At 44.3% G+C, this 20,221-nt stretch overlaps 1 protein-coding gene across 1 annotated transcript in view; it reads right to left on the bottom strand.

The window, feature by feature from the left end:
* The window catches only part of LOC132780493 (glutamate receptor ionotropic, kainate 5), a 96,733-nt gene extending 92,856 nt beyond the window's left edge, over positions 1 to 3,877 (bottom strand). The window contains 1 exon segment of the mRNA XM_067461187.1: positions 3,805 to 3,877. The gene's annotated coding sequence lies outside the window, so the exon portion shown is untranslated.
* Positions 3,878 to 20,221: the final 16,344 nt, after the last annotated feature.

Genomic DNA, 20,221 nt, shown 5'->3' with positions numbered 1-20,221 from the left:
TGAAGGAGGGGAAGGATGGGAGGGAGGAAGGAAGGGGAAGGAGGGAGGGAGGGAGGGAGGGAGGAAGGAAGGAAGGAAGGGAGGGAGGGAGGGAGGGAGGGAGGGAGGGAGGGAGGGAGGGAGGGAGCGAGGGAGGGAGGGAGGGGAGGAAGGAAGGAAGGAGGAAAGGAAGGAGGAAAGAAAGGAGGAAAGGAGAGAAGGAAAGAAGGAAGGAAGGAAGGAAGGGGAGGAGGAAGGAGAAAAGGAAGGAAAGAAGGAAGGGAGGGAGGAGGGAGAGAATGAAGGAAGAAACGGGAAGGAAGGAAGAGGAAGGAAGGAGAGAAGGGAGGAAGGAAGAGGAAGGAAGGAAGGAAGGAAGGAAGGAAGGAAGGAGAAAAGGAAGAAGGAGAAAAGGAAGAAGGAAGGAAGGAGGGAAGGAGCCAAATCATCTCTAAGGATCCCTTGCCGTAAGTTGTTGGTAGGCCTGGAGGAACAAATCGACCAATATGGACAGATGGCCATGACTCCAGAGGAGGACAACAGCAAGACATCGACAACGATAATAATATTCTATCTTCCTGCCTGTCAGAATGGGGTTGGACTGGATGGCCCTTGGGGGTCCCCAACAGGAGAAATCTGTGAGGAAGACGTTGGGAGAAAGAAAGAGGGGGAAGGAAGGCACAGGGAGGCCTTTTCAGACATTTCAAGATTATTCTGAAGCCAATATTAAGGACGGTTAAGACCAGAAAAGCTTGTTTGGAGGCCCCGCCCTGCTTCAGCCCACAAGGGCCACAACAAGGGCCCCAGAAGTCCCTTTCCAGTATTGAAATGCTTGTAACGTAAGCTGCTTTACGTCTCCTTGTGGAGGGAAAAAGCGAGGTAAACATAGTAAACACACAGCCCAGGCCCAGATTTCCACCCAGAGGGATACTTGTCTCCCACACCTTGTGGCAGGGAGTTCCCCAGGTTAGCGCTCTCCTCCCACCAGCCTTGTTTCCCTTCAGGCTTCAATATGAGGAGAGAGAAAGGTGGGGGGGGGGGGCTTCCTTCCTTCTGGGCCTGACTTTGGACCCCTGCATTTCTGCCCAATCAGAGCCCAGAGCCCCCCCCCCCCACCCTCTCCTCTTCTTCCTCCTGCAGCTAAAATGTCCCAAATGGGAGAGCTGCTCCAGCCCCTTCCTCAAGACTTCCTTCAGCTCTTCCTGCAGGAAGGAAACAGGGGAGACTGGGGGAGTCTCTCAAAGGAAGGAAATGGGGGTCAAGGGGGGGGTGAGAGCCAAGGAAGAGATGAGGAGTAAACAAGGAGGAAGGCTGTGGCCAGGAGTGGACTGGAGGAAGGAAGGAGGAAGCCCTGCCTTTCCATCTTCCCTTCTTTCCTTCCCATCTTCCCTTCTAATCTTTCCTTCCTTTCTTCCTTCCCATCCCATCTTTCCTTCCTTCCCATCTTTTCCACCCTTCATTCCTACCTTTCCTTCTTTCCTTTCCATCTGTCCATCTATCCTTCCTTGTCTTCCTTCTCTTCTTTCCTTCCCACCCATCTTTCCTCTGGTCCTTCTTTCCCATCTCTCCTTCCTTACCACCATGCCTTCCTTCCTTGCTTGCCTCTATCTCCCCTTCCATCCTTCCTTCCTTCCAATCTTCCCTTCTTCCTTCCCTTCCCATCTTCCCTCCTTTTCCTTCCTTCCCTACTTCCCTTCCTTTCCATCTTTCTGTCCCTCTTTCCTATGCTTTCCTTCCCATCTTTCCTTCCTTCCTTCTCTACTTTCCTTCTTTTCCATTTTTCTGTCCTTCTCTCCTTCCTTCCTTCTTTTCCATGTTTTCTTAACATCTTTCCTTCCCTCCCTTCCTTCTCTTGCTTCCTTCCCTACTTCACTTCCTTTCCATCTTTCTGTCCTTTCCTTTCTTCTTTCCCGTGCTTTCCTTCCCATATTTCCTTCCTTCTCTCTTGCTTCCTTCCGAAATTCCTTTCCGCCCTTACCTCTTCTTTCCCATGCTTTCTTCACATCTTTCTTCCCTACCCTTCCTTCTCTTTCTTCCCTACTTCCCTTCCTTTTCATCTTTCTGTCCTTCTTTCCTTCCTTCTTCCTCATGTTTTCCTTCCCATTTTTCCTTCCTCTCTTCTCTTGCTTCCTTCCTTACTTTCCTACTTTTTCATCTTTCTGCCCTTCTTTCCTTCCTTCCTTCTTTCCCATGGTTTCCTACCCATCTTTCCTTCCTTCCTTCTCACCCTTCCTTTTCTTGCTTCCTTCCCTACTTCCCTTTCAATTTTTCTCTCCTTCTTTCCTTCCTTCTTTCCCATGCTTTCCTTCCCATGTTTCCTTCCTTCTCTTGCTTCCTTCCCTACTTCCTTTCTGCCCTTACCTCCTTCCTTCTTTCCCATGCTTTCTTCCCAACTTTCCTTCTCTTCCTTCCTTCCCTACTTCCCTTCTTTTCCATCTTTCTGTCCTTTCCCACCCTCCCTTCTCTTGTTTCCTTACCTACTTCCCTACTTTTTCATCTTTCTGTCCATCTTTCCTTCCTTCCTTCTTTCCTATGTTTCCCTTCCCATCTTTCCTTCCTTCCCATCTTTCTGTCCTTTCCTTCCTTCCTTCCTGTTTTCCTTTCCATCTTTCCTTCCTTCCCAGCCTTCCTTCTCTTCCTTCCTTCCCTACTTCCCTTCCTTTCATCTTTCCTTCCTTCCTTCCTTGCCACCCTTCCTTCTCTTGCTTCCTTCCCTACTTCCCTTCCTTTCCATCTTTCTGTCCTTCTTTCCCATGCTTTCCTTCCCACCCTTCCTCCTCTTCCTTCCTTCCCTTCTTCCCTTCCTTTCCACCTTTCTGTCCTTTCCTTCCTTCTTTCTTATGCTTTCCTTCCCATCTTTCCTTCCTTCCCTACTCTCCTTCCTTTCCATCTTTCTGTCCTTTCCTTCCTTCTTTCCCATGCTTTCCTTCCCATCTTCCCTTCTTTCCTTCCTTCCCACCCTTCCTCCTCTTCCTTCCTTCCCTACTTCCCTTCTTTTTCATCTTTCCTTCCTTCTTTCCCATGCTTTCTTCCCATCTTCCCTTCTTTCCTTCCTTCCCACCCTTCCTCCTCTTCCTTCCTTCCCTACTTCCCTTCCTTTTATCTTTCCTTCCTTCCTTCCTTCCTTCCCACCCTTCCTCCTCTTCCTTCCTTCCCTACTTCCCTTCTTTTTCATCTTTCCTTCCTTCTTTCCCATGCTTTCTTCCCATTTTCCTTTCTTCCCTTCCCTCTCTCCTCCCTCTGGGCCTGGGCAAGGAGACCCACAAGGGGTCCTAACCCCCAAAATTAGGAACTTGGGGAGGGGCTCCTCCTCCACTTCCTGTTCTCCCCATCAAAGAGCAGCAGGCCTTGGGGTGGGCCTGGGCCAACTTGGGCCTTCCTCCCTCTCTCCCTCCCGGTGTGTTGGCCTCCCCCCCCCCATTCCTCACAGCCTTGGGGCCCTTCCTCCCCCCCCCCCCTCAGTCTGGGCCTGGGGCTGTGAGGAAGGGGGGGGGCAGAGGAAGTCCAAAACACCAGGAGGGAGGGAGAGAAGGAGGGAGGGAAGGCCCAAGTTGGCCTCCTTCCTTCCTGTTGGGGATCACCCATAATCATGGGGGGGGGGGGCTTAGCCACAGGCTCGGGCCCAGATTATTATTGGGGGGGGGTTCTCCACACCCAGCTCCCCCCCTCCCCAAATAAGACCCAGGCCGCCCGCCTTGCCTCCTTTTAGCCCCCCCCCCCATTAGACCATTTGCTCTTGCCCCTCCCAAGGCAAACAACCCCCCCCCCCCAATCATCATCATCATCACAACAACAACAACAACAATAATAACACTCCCCACTTACGGAATCCGTGAACTGCGCCCCCCGGCTTCCTTCTTCTTGTGCCCCCCCTTTTCGAGAGGGGGGGTCTGTCCTTCGGGGGGGGGGGTAAAAGAGGAGGAGGAGGAGGAGGAGGGAGCGCCTCGCCGCCAGACCCCCCCCCCCCTTTCGCTCCCTCCCTCCCTCCTTTCACCCCCCCATCAGGAAAAAGAGGAGGAGGAGGGGGGAATGAGGAGGAATCCTCAGGGAGGAGGAGGAGGAGGGGGGGCTACTCCCTGGCGGGGGGGTGCGGGCCCCCTCCCATCGCCCTTCCCCTCCCTCCCTCCCTCCCCCCCTCCCTCCCCGGGCGCCCCTTTTGCCGCTAATCAATGGGGGGAAAGGGGGGGGGAAAGGGGGGAGGAAGGAAGGAAGGAGAGACGCAGAGCCCCCCCCCTCCCCGGTGGCCCCCTCCCTCTCTAATTCGCCCCCCACCCCAACACCCCAAAATGGAGGGAGAAAGAGGAAAGGGCCCGATCCCTCCTTCCTTCCTTCCTTCTCTTCCTTCTCTCTCTTTTCCAAGCCGGGGGGGGGGGGGGGTCTGACTCCCCTCTTTTTTGGGTAGGGAGGGGGGTCTGTAGGGAGGGGCGTTGGTTGGCGAGAAAAGAGAGAGAGTGGGGGAAAGAGGGAGGGAAAAAGGGAAGGAAGGAAAGAAGGAAGGAGGGAAGAGGCTGGTGCTGATGCTGCTGCGGCGCTGCTGCCTTCCTCCTCCTCCTCCTCTTCTTCCTCCTCTTCTTCCTCCTCCTCTTCTTCCTCCTCCTCTTCCTCTTCTTCTTCTGCCGCGCGTAGAATCCTGATGAGGAAGAGGAAGGAAGGAAGGAAGAAGGAAGGAAGGAAGAGGCGCCGCCAATCCGGGTTCACTCCCGACTCATCCTCTTCCTCCTCCTCCTCCTCTTCATCAAGGCCTTTTTTGGGGGGGGGGTTCTCCCTCTCCCTCTCTGCCCCCTCCCTCCCTCTCTCCCCCCTCCCTTTTGAAAAGGTACCTACCCTCGGCCATTTTGGGCAAGCGGGCGAGCGTGCCTCTGAGCATGGGCAGAGCGCCTCCGTCGGAAGGAGGGAGGGAGGACACACAGGGGGAGGGGGGAGGGGAGGGGAGGGGGCCCTCCCTCCCCTTGCAAAAAGGAAAATAATACTTTATATATTTTTTATTTTATATATATTGTATAAATAACTTTTTTAAATTTTTTATTATATATTTATATTTTTATTTTATATATATTGTATAAATAACTTTTAAAATTTTTATTATATATATATATATAATAAAAATTTAAAAAGTTCTTTATACCATATATATATAAAATAAAATTGTAAAAAGTATCCTTTTCCTTTGGGCAGTTTTATTATTTTTTTATGAAAATGCATTTTATATATGTATAATAAATAACTTTTTAAATTTTTATTATATATATATATAATAAAAAATTTAAAAGTTATTTATTATACATATATAAAATGTATTTTCATAAAAAAATAATAAAACTGTTAAGCAGGCCTGGGCTGACTTGTTCCCTCCAATATATATGTGTGTGTGTGTGTATATATAATTTTTATATATTTTAATATATATATGTATATATATAGTGCATTTTCATAAAAATAATAAAGCTATTAAGCAGGCCTGGGCCAACTTGGTCCCTCCAAGATATATATATATATATATATATATATATATATATACACACATATTATTTTATATATTATATTTTTATATATGTGTGTGTATATATATATATATAGTGCATTTTCATAAAAATAATGAAACTATTACGCAGGCCTGGGCCAACTTGGTCCCTCTGATATATATATATATATATATATATATATATATATATATATTCATAATAGTATCAATATTTATTTATTGAATTAATATTCATCATTATATATATATATAATTTTATTTTATATATATATATATATATATATATATATATTGTGCATTTTCATAAAAATAATAAAACTATTAAGGAGGCCTGGGCCAACTTGGTCCCTCTGAGATATATATATATATATATTGTCGAAGGCTTTCATGGCTGGAATCACTAGGTTCTTGTGGGTTTTTTCGGGCTATAGGGCCATGTTCTAGAGGCATTTCTCCTGACGTTTCACCTGCATCTATGGCAAGCTTCCTCTGAGGATGCTTGCCATAGATGCAGGCGAAACGTCAGGAGAAATGCCTCTAGAACATGGCCCTATAGCCCGAAAAAACCCACAAGAACTGAGTATATATATATATAATTTTAATATATTTTAATATATATATGTGTATGTGTATATATATATATATATTATGCATTTTCATAAAAATAATAAAACTATTAAGGAGGCCTGGGCTGACTTGGTCCCTCTGAGATATATATATATATATATATATTCATAATAGTATTAATATTTATTTATTTATTGAATTAATATTCATCATTCTCTCTCTCTCTCTATATATATATATATATATAGTGAATTTTCATAAAAATAATAAAACTAATAAGCAGGCCTGGGCCAACTTGGTCCCTTCTATAAATATATATATAACAGTGCATTTTCATAAAATAATATGACTATTAAGCAGGCCCGGCTGTTAGGAATTGTGGGAGTTGAAGTCCAAAACACCCGGAGGGAAGGAAGGACCAAGTCAGCCCAGGCCTGCTATTAAGATACGGCTTTCATTTTCCTTATTTATTTTAATATTCATAATAGTATTAATATTTATTTATTGAATTAATATTCATCATCATAATATTTATCTATTAATTTATCGGGTGAGAAGCGAATTGAGAGTACTGCTATAATATATATTTTTTAAAACCTATAAAGGTATAACAATATATTATTTATTTATTTACTTCATTTATATACCGCTTTTATAATAGATGATAATCATAGAATCCTAGAATCCAAGAGTTGGAAGAGACCTCCTGGGCCATCATCCAGTCCAACCCCATTCTGCCAAGAAGCAGGAGTATTGCATTCAAATCACCCCTGACAGATGGCCATCCAGCCTCTGTTTCAAAGCTTCCAAAGAAGGAGCCTCCACCACACTCCCTCCGGGGCAGAGAGTTCCACTGCTGAACGGCTCTCACAGTCAGGAAGTCCTTCCTCATGTTCAGATGGAATCTCCTCTCTTGTAGTTTGAAGCCATGGCTCCCTTGCGTCCTAGTCTCCAGGGAAGCAGAAAGGAAGCTTGCTCCCTTCTCCTCCCTGTGGCTTCCTCTCACATATGTATACATGGCTATCATATCTCCTCTCAGCCTTCTCTTCCTCAGGCTAAACATGTCCAGTTCCCTAAGCCGCTCCTCATAGGGCTTGTTCTCCAGACCCTTGATCTGCTCCCTCCTCCCTGTGGCTTCCTCTCACACATTTATACATGGCTTTCATCATATCTCCTCTCATCCTTCTCTTCTTCTGGCTAAACATGCCCAGCTCCTTAAGCCGCTCCTCATAGGGCTTGTTCTCCAGACCCTTGATCTGCTCCCTCCTCCCTGTGGCTTCCTCTCACACATTTATACATGGCTTTCATCATATCTCCTCTCATCCTTCTCTTCTTCAGGCTAAACATGCCCAGCTCCTTAAGCCGCTCCTCATAGGGCTTGTTCTCCAGACCCTTGATCATTTTAGTCGCCATCCTCTGGACACATTCCAGCTTGTCAATATCCCTCTTCAATTGTGGTGCCCAGAATTGGACACAATACTCCAGATTAATAATTAAGTTATTATTATATGTCAATAAGAAGACTATTAAGATACAATGGGAGTGGGATTTTGTGCTTTCTTTTTATTTATTTATTTTAATAATCATCATAATAATAGGATGATAGGGATTAATGGTTATTTTGTTTTAATTTGTTTTTAGAGGGGAGGGGGCTTTAAAAAGGCACCCCCCCCCCTCCGGAGACTCTTCTTCCGGCTCAAAAGGACTCTGGGGGGTTGTTTTTGTTTCAAGGGGGAATTAGACCTCACGGCCCCACCCTCAAAACACCCCCCCCCAATGGGAAGAGACCCCAAGCGGGTGCCATTATTATTATTATTAACGTATTCTCCCCTACGAACCATCAAGATTACTAAGATCATCTGGAGGGGCCCTGCTCTCGGTCCCACCGGCCTCACAAGCGCGGCTGGTGGGGATGAGGGACAGGGCCTTCTCGGTGGTGGCCCCGCGACTCTGGAACTCTCTCCCGCCAGAGGTTAGAACCGCCCCAACAATCCTGACATTCAGGAAACAGGTGAAGTCATGGTTATGGAGGCAGGCTTTCGAAGAATGAGACAACGATCTGGATGGAAGACGGTGTGTATTCGATATTCGTGTTTAGTATGACGACTGACCACTGTAGTTTTAAATATATGTGCTTTTTTAATGTTTTATTGTAATGTGTATTTTGATATTTTACCGATTGTATGTGTTTTTATGGTTGGAAACCGGGCTGAGTCCCTCTTATGAGGTGAGAAGCTCGGTATATAAAACTTTGAAATAAATAAATAAATATTATAATTATTATTCCTAGAGTTGGAAGAGACCAGCCTTTTTCAGCCAGGAAGATAGATTATTGTTATTATTATTATTATTATTATTATTAGAAATTATTACTGACATGAATACTTAAAATGAGGGGATGAGAGACAGGGTCTTCCTTCTCAGTGGTGGCCCCTTGGCTGTGGAACTCCCTCCCTAGGCATATTATAGTTTTTATTGGTTTTTATACAGATTTTTATACGGATTTTATGTGATATTAAATGTTTTTAATTGGTATGTATGTACGTATGTATGTATGTATGTTTATGGCATCTAATTGTTGCCAATCTGTACGCCGCCCTGAGTCGCCTTCGGGCTGAAAAGAGCAGGATAAACATGCTGTAAATAAATAAAGTATCTATATATATAAATCTGTTAGGTTGGTTCAACGGGACAGCAAATCTCTAAAAAAACCCAACGAAACTTAACCAAAACTCCCATGCCCATAACACAACCCACAAGGTACAAACATATCTACTCAAAATGGAAAACAACACAACAACACACTCACAAAACGGCAAAACAGCAAAACTAAAAAAAACCAACGAAACTTAACCAAAATTCCCATGCCCATAACACAACCCACAAGGTACAAACATATCTACTCAAAATGGAAAACAACACAACAACACACTCACAAAACGGCAAAACAGCAAAACTAAAAAAACCCAACGAAACTTAACCAAAATTCCCATGCCCATAACACAACCCACAAGGTACAAACATATCTACTCAAAATGGAAAACAACACAACAACACACTCACAAAACGGCAAAACAGCAAAACTAAAAAAAACCAACGAAACTTAACCAAAACTCCCATGCCCATAACACAACCCACAAGGTACAAACATATCTACTCAAAATGGAAAACAACACAACAACACACTCACAAAACGGCAAAACAACAAAACTCAAAAAAACCCAACGAAACTTAACCAAAATTCCCATGCCCATAACACAACCCACAAGGTACAAACATATCTACTCAAAATGAAAAACAACACAACAACACACTCACAAAACGGCAAAACAGCAAAACTAAAAAAACCCAACGAAACTTAACCAAAATTCCCATGCCCATAACACAACCCACAAGGTACAAACATATCTACTCAAAATGGAAAACAACACAACAACACACTCACAAAACGGCAAAACAGCAAAACTAAAAAAACCCAACGAAACTTAACCAAAATTCCCATGCCCATAACATAACCCACAAGGTACAAACATATCTACTCAAAATGAAAAACAACACAACAACACACTCACAAAACGGCAAAACAGCAAAACTAAAAAAACCCAACGAAACTTAACCAAAACTCCCATGCCCATAACACAACCCACAAGGTACAAACATATCTACTCAAAATGGAAAACAACACAACAACACACTCACAAAACGGCAAAACAGCAAAACTAAAAAAACCCAACGAAACTTAACCAAAATTCCCATGCCCATAACACAACCCACAAGGTACAAACATATCTACTCAAAATGAAAAACAACAAAACAACACACTCACAAAACGGCAAAACAACAAAACTCAAAAAACCCAACGAAACTTAACCAAAATTCCCATGCCCATAACACAACCCACAAGGTACAAACATATCTACTCAAAATGAAAAACAACACAACAACACACTCACAAAACGGCAAAACAGCAAAACTAAAAAAACCCAACGAAACTTAACCAAAATTCCCATGCCCATAACACAACCCACAAGGTACAAACATATCTACTCAAAATGAAAAACAACACAACAACACACTCACAAAACGGCAAAACAGCAAAACTAAAAAAACCCAACGAAACTTAACCAAAATTCCCATGCCCATAACACAACCCACAAGGTACAAACATATCTACTCAAAATGAAAAACAACACAACAACACACTCACAAAACGGCAAAACAGCAAAACTAAAAAAAACCAACGAAACTTAACCAAAATTCCCATGCCCATAACACAACCCACAAGGTACAAACATATCTACTCAAAATGAAAAACAACACAACAACACACTCACAAAATGGCAAAACAACTGAGCATGTGCATTGGCGCCCAGCCACAGAAGAGAAAGAAAAAGGGGGAAGGAAGGAAAGAGGTACAGAAGGAAGAAATGAGAGACAGAGGGAGGGAAAGAAAAAGGGGGAAGGAAGGAAGGAGAGAAGGAAAGAAAAAAGGGAATGAAGGAAGGAAAGAGGGAGTGAAGGAAAGAAGGAAAGAGAGAAGGAAGAAAAGAGACCAGAAGAGAAAGAAAAAGGGGGAAGGAAGGAAGGAAGGAAGGAGAGAAGGAAAGAAAAAAGGGAATGAAGGAAGGAAAGAGGGAGTGAAGGAAAGGGGAAGATGTAGAGAAAGAGGGAGGGAAGGAAAGAAGGAAAGAGAGAAGGAAGAAAAGAGACCAGAAGAGAAAGAAAAAGGGGGAAGGAAGGAAAGAGATAGAGAAGGAAGAGGAGGAGGAAAGATGGGAGGGAAGGAAGGAGGGAAAGAAGGAGAGAAAGAGGGAAGATTGGCCACAGCAACACGTGGCGGGTAAAGGTTGTTATTTCTATTATTATTATTATTATTATGCTATTGTTCCTCTGAGACCCTTTTAGGGGGAATGGGAGAGGCAATGCATTGCATTACTGTTATTGTTATGATGGTGGTGAAATAAAAGGAAATAAAAAGTGAAAGAAGGAAGCAAACAGGGAGGGAAGAAAGGCAAAGGAAGAAAGGGGGAGGGAAGGAAGGAAAGAGAGAAGGATGAAACCAAGTAGTGAAAGAAGGAAAGAAAGAAAGAGGGAGAGAAGGAAGAAAGGAGAGAAAGGGGGAGGAAAGGGGGGAAGGAATAGGTAGGGACCTCTCTTTCATCATAGTCCAGATATCTACCTCAACTTTGAAAAGATTTACTATAGGCCACAGCAACGCGTGGCAGGGCACAGCTAGTACATTATAATGAAGTATGTGTAAATATCCAAGTGGGTGCCTTTGGGTGAGGGGTTTTCACACATGAAAAAATAACCCCTGGTGTGTCTTTTGGAGCAGGAATTAACACAAAGCCTGGTCTTACGTGCAGGGAAATGCAGCCCACTCAGCCAAGTGGAGTGGGTTGGTGAAGCGCTTCCTGTTGCTTCTGCCTTTCATTTAAAATTATTTTTATATTATGCATTTTGGTATTGTTGGGTTTTACGGAGCTAATGTGTTTGTTTGGATAGTTATGCTTTGTTAATTATGGTTTTGTTTTTTTTTTGTCTAGTAATCCACGAGTCTATAACGTTTACCTTGCACTGTTTTGTGCATTGCCTATCACCAATTATTTATTTATTTATTCATTTGCTTTATTTCTATACTGCTTTTCTCAGCCCTTAGGCGACTCAAAGCGGTTTACATAATACAAATTATCACAAGACAGTATCATAGGCAAATTAAAACACATTATACATTCTACATAACAATCAATATCAATAAACAATCATTATCATAGCGTCTCAACAACAAATCAGAATCCATTCTCGTAATCCTTTGTTCCATATTCCTATGTTCGATTGCACCGTGTTCCTATATTCCATTGCACTGATTAGCCAAATGCTTGTTCGAAGAGCCAGGTCTTCACCTTCCTCCAGAATGCCAGCAACGAAGGTGCCTGTCTGATGTCTACAGGTAGGGTGTTCCACACCTGAGGGGCCACCACCGAGAAGGCCCTGTCCCTTGTCCCCGCCAACCGTGCTTGTGATGCAGGCGAGACAGAGAGCAGGGCCTCCCCAGACAATCTTAATGTCCTGGTCGGTTCATAGGAGGAGATGCGTTCGGAGAGGTAAGTCGGGCCGGAACCGTTTAGGGCTTTATAGGCTAACGCCAGCACTTTGAATTGTGCCCGGTAGCAAACTGGCAGCCAGTGGAGTTGGCGCAACAGAGGAGTGCTGTGCTCCCTGAGTGCCGCTCCTGTTAGCAACCTGTCTGCCGAGCGCTGGACCATTTGAAGCTTCCGAGCAGACTTCAAGGGCAACCCCACGTAGAGAGCGTTGCAGTAGTCTAGGCGGGATGTAACCAGAGTGTGGACCACCGTGGCCAAGTCAGACTTCCCAAGGTACGGGCGCAGCTGGCGCACAAATTTTAACCAAGACATTTTAATGTTTTGCCTTTTTGTCTAGAAGTTGCCCTGGGTCCGCTTGGGGAGATATTTTTAATTAAAATTTTAATATAAATATTTATATTTTAATATATATATATATATATATATATATATATATATATATTATACTAGCGGTCCCCTGCCAGGTGTTGCTGTGGCCCAGTCTGTTGATCTGGAAAATAAAGTAATGAGAAAGTGTTGGTTTCTAATATATGTAATTTCTTTATGCTTGTGGGTAAACAGCGTTTCTTGTTCAATGTATTGTCGAAGGCTTTCATGGCTGGAATCACTCAGTTCTATGGGTTTTCTCGGGCTATAGAGCCATGTTCTAGAGGCATTTCTCCTGACGTTTCGCCTGCATCTATGGCAAGCTTCCTCAGAGGTGAGGTCTGCTGGAACTGGGAAAAAAGGGGGTTTATATATCTGTGGAATGACCAGGGTGGGACAAAGGGCTTTTGTAAGTTGGGCTGGGTGTGAATCTTTCAACTGACCACCTTGATTAGCATACAATGGGCTGACTGTGCCTGGAGCAAACTCTTCTTGAAAGGTGATTAGATGTCCCTGCCTGTTTTTTTTTTTTTTTGAAGTAATTTTTATTAAGGTATTTATCTAATACAACGAAAGAGGGGGAACATTTGAAGAGGATAGCACAGTAGGAAAAAGAAAAATATATAGGGAAAAAGGGAAGAAAAAGAAAAAGAAAGAAAGAAAGAAAAAGAGAAAAAAATACAAATACAAAAATACAAAAAACAAAACAAAAATCCATTTAAAAAAAGATAAAAAAGTTTGACTTCCATCTCCTCGTCAGGGGTTGTGTCTCCAATAATGTTACTGTTGCTTTCCCAAAATTGTCTCTTATTTACTTTTTTTCTTCTTTCTTGTACTTATCAAAGAGTATCCAGTCTGTCTTCTTTATTGGGTTTCCAGTATTTTTTTTTCAAAAAAAAGAGTCAGTTCATCCATCTCCCTTATTTCTCTGATTTTCCGTAACCATTCCTCCTTAGTAGGAGTACTTTCCTGTTTCCAAACCTTTGCTAGTACAATTCTTGCTGCCGTCGTCATATAAGTAAAGAGTTTGTCCTCATTCTCCTGTAGTTGTATTTCAGAGTCAGTAAAGCCCAGTAAGTAATATTCCGGTTGTCCCTGCCTGTTTTTCTCTCTGCTGTTTTTGCTGTTGCAATTTTAGAATTTTTTAATACTGGTAACTCTCAACTGGACTCTCCAGGCCAATGGATACTCCACCTCAGACCTCAGAAGAGCTGCAAGACCAAGAACAAGCCACGAGAGTCAAGATGAAGATCCACCCAGAGGGAAAGTGTTCCTGCCATACATCAAGGGAACCACTGACCGCAGAGGGAAGCTGATGACACAACATACAAACAATCTACAGACCCACCAAGAAAGTCCAACCAATGCTCCGTTCAGCAAAGGACAAGAGGGATCCTCTCACCTCTGCAGGAGTCCACCATTGTATACCATGCAGCTGTGGACAAGTCTACAGAGGGACCACCAAACGCAGCATTGCCCAGACACGCATCAAGGAACATGGAAGGCACTGCAGACTCCTTCAACCAGAGAAGTCAGCCATAGCAGAGCACCTGAGGAACCAGCCTGGACACAGCATATTATTTGAGAAGACAAAAATGCTGGACCACTCTCACAACCACCATGTCAGGCTACACAGAGAAGCCACTGAAATCCACAAGAAGCATGTGGACAATTTCAACAGAAAGGAAGAGACCATGAAAATGAACAAAATCTGGCGACCAGTATTAAAAAATTCTAAAATCGCAACAGCAAAAACAGCAGAGAGAAAAACAGGCAGGGACATCTAATCACCTTTCAAGAAGAGTTTGCTCCAGGCACAGTCAGCCCATTGTATGCTAATCAAGGTGGTCAGTGGAAAGATCCACACCCAGCCCAACTTACAAAAGCCCTTTGTCTCACCCTGGTCATTCCACAGATATATAAACCCCCTTTTTTCCCAGCTCCAGCAGACCTCACCCTCTGAGGAAGCTTGCCATAGATGCAGGCGAAACGTCAGGAGAAATGCTTCTAGAACATGGCCATATAGCCCGAAAAAAACCCCACAAGAACTGAGTATTTCTTGTTGTTTCTTTGTCAGTGCTGATGTAAAGATTGTCTGGCTTGCCCACTCTGGAACATGCAACATATAATTGTTCTTCTTTAGGGGTCCCTTTCAATCTATGGTACTATATCTGCTATAAACATGTGTGTGAATCATATATATTTATCTATATCTATGGCTGGTCTTTATCAGGAGGGTTTTATGTTTTCTTGCCCTGAGGAAGGGAGTTGGACTGGATGGCCTTCAGGCAGCATTTCTCAACCTGCGGGTGGGGGTCCCAGGGGGAGGGGTTGCAAGGGGGTGTCAGAAGAGTCACCAAAGACCACCAGAAAACACATTTTCTGTTGGTCATGGGGTTTCTGTGTGGGAAGTTTGCCACAATTCTGTTGTTGATAGGGTTCAGAATGCTCCTTGATTGCAGGTGAACTATAAATCCCAGTAACTACAACTCCTAAGTACCGCTCCGGTGGGAAGGTAACGGCGCTCCATGCAGTCATGCCAGCCACATGACCTTGGAGGTGTCTACGGACAACGCTGGCTCTTCGGCTAAGAAATGGAGATGAGCACCACACCCCAGAGTCAGATATGACTGGACTTAATGTCAGGGGACTACCTTTACCTTTACTAAAGGGAGCAAGAAGGAGAAAGAGTGAAGGAATCTTTACCTTTACCTTTTTACAACTCCCAAATGTCAAGGTCTATTTCCCCCAAATTCCATCTGTGTTCACGTTTGGGCATATTGATTATTCGTGCCAAGTTTGGTCCAGATCCATTATTGTTTGAGTCCATGGTAGTCTCTGGATGTAGGTGAACTACAACTCCCAAACTCAAGGTCAATGCCCATCAAACCCTTGTAGTGTTTTCTATTGGTCGGGGAGTCCTGTGTGCCAAGTTTGGTTCAATTCCATCATTGGTGAAGTTCAAAATGCTTTTGATTATAGGTGAACTATAAATCCCAGCAACTACAACTCCCAAATGACAAAATCATATTTTTTTTGAGTGATGGTCACTCCTTGTGTTGTGAGACGTTTTGTTGCCAAACTTGGTGTGATTTCATTCATTGCTTCTTTTGTTTTTAAGGTACTCATTATGCACAGATCATTTTTATACATATAGATTATTTCTAGAGACACTCGCTGGAGCACCTCAGCAAGCGAGAGTCCAAAAGTGGTAGGCTCAACCCCAGAACCTCAATCCATGGCTGATATCCAATGAGAGACTTCCCCCTGGGCACACAGAAGACAGGGCGACGTGGAAGGCGCTGAACAGACTGCGCTCGGGCACCACCAGATGCAGAGCCAACCTCAAGAAATGGGGCCACAAAGTGGAATAATCCTCGACATGCGAGTGCGGAGAAGAGCAAACCACTGACCACCTGCTGCAATGCCACCTGAGCCCTGTCACATGCACAAGGGAGGACCTTCTTGTGGCAACACCAGAAGCACTCCAAGTGGACAACTACTAGTCAAAGGACGTTTAATCAACTACCAAGTTTGCAAACTTTGTGTTTTGTATGTTTGTTTGTTAAAAATGCAATACAACTGTTTGGTTTGCTCCTGACACGATAAATAAATAAATAAATACATCATATTATTATTCCTGTTTGAAGCCATTGCTCTGCTTTCGCTCAAGGAGTTTGCATCGGCTGTTGTCATGTTTTGTTGCCGTTTACACCGTTTTGCATTTTCCCGGCGTGTTACTCTTCCTTCAGATTCAGCTGCAATCCATAGGCAGGAAGTGCAAAGGGGGGTGAATGCAAACCAGGTTCTGGAGTTGCAGATTGGCTTGAGGTTGTCATCCATCGAGATCAATGCAGCCATGTGAGTTCGGGAACCCCTGCCCCCCCCCCTGCTCCAGTGACCTCTTCCTCTCCCAGGTGAGCAGCAGCAGCTGCAGGTGAGAAGGGACTTTCTCTCCCTTCTCAAGAGAGCCTTTGGCCAAATATTCCTCCCCTTGAGGAAGGCCAGGCTTCTGGCCCCAAACCTATCGATAGAAGGGAATGCATGCTTTGGGTGCGTCTACACCAGTGCTTGTCAACCTGGGGGTTGGGACCCCTGGGGAGGGGGTCACCAGGGGGTGTCAGGGGAGTCGCCAAAGACCATCTGAAAACATAGTGTTTTCTTTTGGTCATACGGGTTCCATGTGGGAAGTTAGGCCCAAGTCTATCATTGGTGGGGATCAGAATGATATTTTATTGTAGGTGAACTACAAATCCCAGCAACTACAACTCCCAAATGCCAACGTCTATTTTCCCCAAACTCCACCAGTGTTCATTCTCATTGGGCATGTTGAGTATTCATGGCAAGATTGGTCCAGATCCATCACTGTTTGAGTCCACAGTGTTCTCTGGATGTAGGTGAACTACAACTCCAAAACTCAAGATCAATGCCCACCAAACGCTTCCAAGCCATTGAATGCCAATCAAGGTGATCAGCTGAAACATTCCCACCTAGCCCCAGCAGACAAAAGTCCTTTGTCTCACCCTGGTCATTCCACAGATACATAAACCCATTTTTCCTAGTTCCAACAGACCTCACTACCTCGGAGGATGCTTGCCATAGATGCAGGCGAAACGTCAGGAGAAAAATTGCCTCCAGAACATGGCCATATAGCCCAGAAAAACCTACAACAACCCAGCTTCCAATATTTTCTGTTGGTCATGGGAGTTCTGTGTGCCAAGTTTGACTCAATTCCATCGTTGGTGGAGTTCAGAATGCACTTTGACTGTAGGTGAACTATAAATCCCAGCCACTTCAACTCCCAAATGACAACAGCAATCCCTTGCCAACCCCACCAGTATTCAAATTGGGGCATATCAGGTATTTGTGCCAAATTTGGACCAGTGAATGAAAATACATTGCCGTTCAGCAGTGGAACTCTCTGCCCCGGAGTGTGGTGGAGGCTCCTTCTTTGGAAGCTTTTAAGCAGAGGCTGGATGGCCATCTGTCAGGGATGATTTGAATGCAATATTCCTGCTTCTTGGCAGAATGGGGTTGGACTGGATGGCCCAGGAGGTCTCTTCCAACTCTTTGATTCTATGATTCTATATCAGATATTTATATTATGATTCATAGCAGTAGCAAAACTGTAGTTGTGAAGTAGCAACAAAAACTTTAATTTTATGTTTGGGGGTCACCACAACATGAGGAACTGTATTAAGAGGTCGCAGCATTAGAAAGATTGAGAACCACTGGTCTACACAGTGCAATGAATGCGGTTTGGCAGCACCTGGGTTCCTAAGGCTCCATGCTATGGAATCCTGGGAGTTGTCTGTTCACAAGAGACGACTCCACTTTCTCTGCTCACACATCCCAAGACACTGTTGCATTCAGCCAAATGGGCCAAACTGCACGGACTCCAAAGTGCAGATGCTCCCAGGCTTTGGAGGGCTTTTCCTCTCTCAACACTCATTCCTCCTACTTTGTTTACCTCCAAACCTGAAAGCAGGAACATAGCAATACAACAATTCCAGTCTTTTTCTCTGTAGAATCATAGAGTTGGAAGAGACCTCATGGACCATCCATTCCAAGAAGCAGGAATATTTGTTTACTATATTTATTTACTTACTATATTTGTGTACCGCTCTTCTCAACCCTGGGGCGACTCGGAGTGGTTGGGAAGTAGCAGCCAATAGTGAAAGGACCAAGGAATTGGCATCTTTGGCCCATCCTCTATTCGGATATCAGGTAGCACTCTGTGACTCCTTACAGGTGCTCCATGTGCATTTAATGCAGATGAATGCACACTTCAGGTGGGCAGGACCCAGGCCAGGCTCAAAGTTAGTCCTTTGCTGTGGGAAAAACCCTCACTTTGTGCAACTCTCTCCAGACTGATGGGAAACCTTCCACTCACACACGCAAATCCAGCTTGCTAACTGCATCTTTACTCTTTGTCTAACAGACCATGGTTCTTACATCTGCTACAAAACAGGAGCTTTTTTGTTGAGTTCCAGGACCAGAGAAGCAGATGAAGACAGAAGAACGGCCTGTCTCTGGGGAGCGTGCTTGTTCCATCCATGTTCAACATTGACACAAATGATCAGCCACTGCCAGAAGGAACAGAGAGATTCATCTATGCTGACGATTGTGCCATCACCACCCAAGCAGGGAGCTTTGAAAAGATTGAACAGAAGCTTTCTGAAGCTTTAGGTGCTCTTACAGCCTATTACAGGGAAAACCAGCTTGCTGTTGTGGTTCAACAGCATGATGGGGATGGGAGTGCAGATGTTGGATTTCAGTTTTCTCAGTCACAGCCTGAGTCTGTAGGGAGGTCACGGTTCTCACAGGAAAGGAATGCAGATGATAACACAGACGCTGAGAACCAGGGTCAAGGTGGCCAGGTGTTGAGACGGAGCCCAAGGATTGCGGCCAAGTGTTGAGCTCATCAGTTCGGTGGGAAAGCTGATTTGTTTTGATGTTTAGTGAATATAGGCTCTGCTCTGGGGATTTCTCGGTGTCAGTTTCAACGTTACTCTTTGTGCTCATGTTCCTGCACCTTTGGAAGATTTCTTCATGTTGATTCCTGGATTTGGCACTGAACTTGTGCTTCATGCTGTAAGGCTTATATTGGACTCTTTTTAAGGATTGCATTTAACCTGACATATTGAACTTTATATTGCTTTATGATCTGTCCTCTCTTGGAAACCTTACAACTGTGGTTTGGTGTTGGTTGAGAGCAAGGTGAACCTTATTCTGAGACACAACACTTGCTCCATCAATGTTTAACATTGACACCAATGATCAGCCACTGCCAGAAGAGACAGAGAGTTTCATCTACGCTGACAATCATGCCATCACCACCCAAGCAGGGAGCTTTGAGATGGCTGGACAGAAGCTCTCCAAAAGCTCTAGGTGCTGCCTATTACAGGGGAAAACCAGTTGATTCCTAATCCACATAAAACACAGACATATGCTTTTCATCATAAGAATAGACAAGCATCTCAAGCTCTGAGAAAGCAATCTATGCTGATGATCATGCCATCACTGCTCAAGCAGGGAGCTTTGAAAAGGTTGAACAGAAGCTCTCCGAAGCTTGAGGTGCTCTTACTGCATCTTACAGGGAAAACCAACTGATTCCTAATCTATCTAAAACACAGACATGTGCTTCTCACCTTAAGAATAGACAAGCATCCTGAGCTCTGAGGATGACCTGGGAAGGAATCCCACTGAAGCTTTGCAGCATACTAAAATACCCGGGAGTCACTCTGGACCGTGCTCTGATCTACAAGAAGCACTGCCTGAATATCAAGCAAAAACTGGGTGCTAGAAATATTTCTCATTTGATTGCTATGACTCAATGCTATGCAATATCACAAAGGATTACTACTTCACCTCCTTCATAGGAAAGCTACTACAAAACAGGAGCTTTTTTGTTGAGTTCCAGGGCCAGAGAAGCAGATGGCGAAGATAGAAGAACGGCCTGCCTCACGGGAGCGTGCTTGCTCCATCCATGTTCAACATCTACACAAATGACCAGCCACTGCCAGAAGGGACAGAGAGCTTCATCTATGCTGACGATTGTGCCATTACTGCTCAAGTAGGGAGCTTTGAGATGGTAGAACAGAAGCTCTCTAAAGCTCTAGGTGCTCTAACTGTCTATTACAGGGAAAACCAGCTTGCTCCACCCATGTTTAACATTTACACAAATGATCAGCCACTACCAGAAGAGACAGAGAGTGTCATC

This window comes from Anolis sagrei, chromosome X (genome assembly GCF_037176765.1).
Source record: "Anolis sagrei isolate rAnoSag1 chromosome X, rAnoSag1.mat, whole genome shotgun sequence".
Classification (NCBI taxonomy): Eukaryota; Metazoa; Chordata; class Lepidosauria; order Squamata; family Dactyloidae; genus Anolis; species Anolis sagrei.
This window is presented reverse-complemented; position numbering and strand designations above follow the sequence as displayed.